The 3,687-nt window shown below is 37.8% G+C and overlaps 1 long non-coding RNA gene across 1 annotated transcript; it reads right to left on the bottom strand.

The window, feature by feature from the left end:
• Window positions 1–321: 321 nt before the first annotated feature.
• Window positions 322–2,800, bottom strand: LOC118598912. The gene is made up of 3 exons (XR_004948143.1): window positions 2,731–2,800; window positions 2,476–2,574; window positions 322–1,193 (listed from the first exon to the last, which is right to left on the bottom strand). It is a non-coding gene; the product is annotated as an uncharacterized LOC118598912 (long non-coding RNA).
• Window positions 2,801–3,687: the final 887 nt, after the last annotated feature.

The following is a 3,687-nucleotide window of genomic DNA, read 5'->3' as shown; positions in this document are numbered from 1 at the left end:
AAGAAGGTTTCTCTACCTGCACAGCAGCCAACTGATGAATGGCTTAGACAGATTGATGGGAAGCCTTTTTAGGAGCTGTTTCTGGACTTCGGTGCAGCCTTTGATATCGTTGATCATACACTTTTATTGAAGAAACTGTCAAATTATGGTTTTAATGAATCAGCTGTTCATCTAAGCAGTTACTTGGCTAACAGAAAGCAATGTGTTGTATTTAACGGTACCATACCATTTTTTTCTACATGAACTATCAATATCCGGTTCAGGACTTAATAACAAATATTAATAGATTCAGCACACTTAAAACTCAGTGGTTAAAAATAACCCAACTTGGGTTATTTTTAACCCAACTCCAGGGGTTGAAAAGGAACTACCTTTTTGTTGGGTTATTTTAACTCAGAAATTTGGGTTGGTTCCACCAACCTAAATATTCGGTTAATTAACAACCCAATTTAAAGGTCTAGTTAACCCAACTCTTGAGTTTATTTGACTCATAATCGTGGGTTAATTCCACAAACCCAAGTTTTGGGTTAAATGAACAAACCATTTCAAAGGTCGTATTTACCAAACTCCTGAGTTTATTTAACTCAACCTTGGGTTAAATCTAAAAATCTACATTTTCTCCTTTGTGTTCAATAAAACCTAACCTTTAACATTCAATAAAAAACATTTAAAAATCAAAAATTACAACCCAAAATATGTTCACCGCCAAGAAAGAAACCAAGGAATTCATGACAAATATTTATTTAGATTAAAATCCCAAAAAGTAGCACCAATAAAATACAGAAGACAAATGCTTTCTTGAAAAAGCAGCAAGTAGCAGAAAAAGCATCTGAAACAAATTCATGTTTTTTTTTTCAGAAACTATTATGAACTCAGATTTTTTTTAAACACTTTGACATTCTTTAAGACAGTCTTTAAAAACTTAACTTTGTTAGATTCTGGTCCCTCCATGTCATAAACCACTTTCTGGAGGAACTCCCATGAAGAGGCACACTACATGGGGTAGTTGATATCAAACACATAAAATGTCTTGAAGCAGACACCGACTGCCCCAGTGCATCTTCAGGGTATCCCTGACCAGCCATCACAGAAAAAGCTTGTGAACAATTTTGCGTCACTTGTCCAAGGGTCAGAACAGACGGATAGGGCCTGGACTCCACCCCCTGGAGGTATTCCACGATGTTTGTTCCAACCTATGATGGACACAAAGAATGAGATTCATTTTTTTGAAAAGCTTCAATACATATGTGCACACACCCAGACACATCAAAGCAACAGGTCATTGAAACCTACTAATAAAAACAGAACATTAATGAAAAACAGTCATTAACTTCTTTCAACTCGAGATATTCCTATTTATAAAAAATACTTATAAACAAAGTACATTATAGTCCATCCAGGAATTCACACTGTTGTGATCGCAACCATTATTGCAAATTCAAGCAAACTTTGCGATTTGTTGCACATCCTTCAACTTGACAATTTTACAGGAACTTTACTGTAACACTGACCAATCTCCCATGACAGTCATTGTTGACAACGTAGTTTTTCGTGTGACTTCTTTTTGAGAGCCATGTATTTTTTTTTTATTTATTTTTTTTTTTACTTTCTTTAGCCCTCTGTTTTTAAATAACTTTTGGACTGAAAAAAACTGACTATCTGGCAACATTGACAGGCTGAGGTCCAAAATCAACATAGCAACCCGGTCTCAGTAAAATGCGTACATATTCCACGACTTTGCACTCTGAAATACCGTGTATAATATACGCCAAACACAGTTTTTGCGTACATATGATACGCAATGGTAGAGAATAGGTTGCGACGGCGTACAATATACACGACTTTTTAGGTTTCGTTTTGATCACGTGGTCAGAAATCCTCCGGCTCTTTTCTAAATGACGTCGTTCCTGGTTAAGGTTAGGATTACGGTTATGGTTAGGGTTAGAAAAGCAAATTGATCGTTTGTGGGGCTGTCTGTGATGCTCACGCCTCCACCAGGGGACGTGTCAATCGTGGAAAACACATTTTAACACGTTTAGGACCGCGCGTATTATATGCACGCAGAAACCGGTTATGGTGTATATTATACACGGTATTTCCCAAATCGTGGCATATGTACGCATTTTACTGAGACTGGGCTGAACATAGAGCAAAAGCTGGCTGACTGATCGTTGAATGTACTGAATGTATTCGTGCATTTTTCTTTTTTTTTTAAATAAAGACCAAAAAAAAAAAAATCCTCATTTAATTTTGTTGTTTCCCTCCTTAGACTAATGCAGGATATCAAGTTGCCAAAATTGATCACTGAGATACGGACATATAGCTGCTCCTCCAATCTGATCATCATGAGATGGTCCTCCAGAGGATTCTTCACAACAACAAAAGACATATTTGACAAACAAATTTGCTAGCAAATTTTATTTAAATGAAAATTAATTCCAAAATTGTTTAACTCTTTCAAAATTGTAGTGTCACCTCTGTGTGATGCTCATCTGCGTCCTGCTTCAGATCCCTGAATAGTTTTTAATCCTCCATGCCAGATAGCTTGTGCCACTCTCACCATCAGTAACGGTCCTGTAAGACAAAGCAAACATCACATTTGTAGTTTCACATTCACAACTTGAATAAACTTTGTCAGCAGAGTATCTGTTTCTTATTTTAGTTAAATAATTTGAAAACATTCTTGTCGAAATGTTTAAGATACCAAACATCTTTTTTTGAGTGGCTTACATGACCGGTCCTGGAGAAATGAACACGACCTGAAGGGTCACTCAGATTGAAAAGAAGACCACAAATCCCCCAGCGTAGATTTCTTTCACCTGCTTTGGTGGTGATGACCTGCAATATTAAATAAATAAATGTATATGGACATTTCTGAGATGCATGCACTGCTTTATATGCTTTGTTAAAGATGAGAATTACAAGTAAACAATGTACCGAGTCTACCAAAGTATAATGATAAGATACACATTCTTCTCTGTCATGTCAGCAGCCATTATGTTAACCCTTTTGTACTGGTTTAATCTGTCAAAGATTTGCTTGGATTATATTCATTTATTATGCGTTTCCTACCAGGTTTTAAGTAAAACTGTAGTTCACTTTCAGCTTATCCCTTTCAGCGTAACAGCACCCACTGTTTGGCATCAGTGATTTGGCAGAGTTTTTACGCCGGATGCCCTTCCTGACACAACCCTGTACTTGAGGGGCACAGGGACCCAGTTAGGCAGCAGCGTCAAGGGTCTTGCCTAGGGACCCAATCTGGATGGGGATCAGTGGACAACCCTGGGAATCGAACCCAGGGCTCCTGCGTGTCAGCCCTTCACCTAGCCCACTGAGCCACCCAGCCGCTATAGGTTTTAAGTAAGACTAAAGCATATTAAAAATACATCAACTTAACAAGTAAAGATTCAAGAACTGACTAATTTCAATTATAAGGATATACTTTACAGGTTTAGAGGCGCACAAATACTTATTTCATTAAAATAATGATTTCATGCTCCGCCTCTGAGTTCAGTGTCAGACGTTCACTGCACGGACTCAAATGCGGAATTAAAGACTTTTCAAAACACTTTGGTGTTTTGAGAAGGACGTTCCCTATTCATCAGTGCCAGATCAGACTCCCTGATTCGTCACAGTTCAGCGTTTTTGCGTTTTGCCTCAAGAAATACAGCCCGTTGAACTTCTAGC

Source organism: Oryzias melastigma, linkage group LG6 (genome assembly GCF_002922805.2).
Source record: "Oryzias melastigma strain HK-1 linkage group LG6, ASM292280v2, whole genome shotgun sequence".
In the NCBI taxonomy this organism is placed as follows: Eukaryota; Metazoa; Chordata; class Actinopteri; order Beloniformes; family Adrianichthyidae; genus Oryzias; species Oryzias melastigma.
The sequence above is the reverse complement of the archived record's forward strand: the minus strand, read 5'-3'. Positions and strand labels throughout refer to the sequence as shown.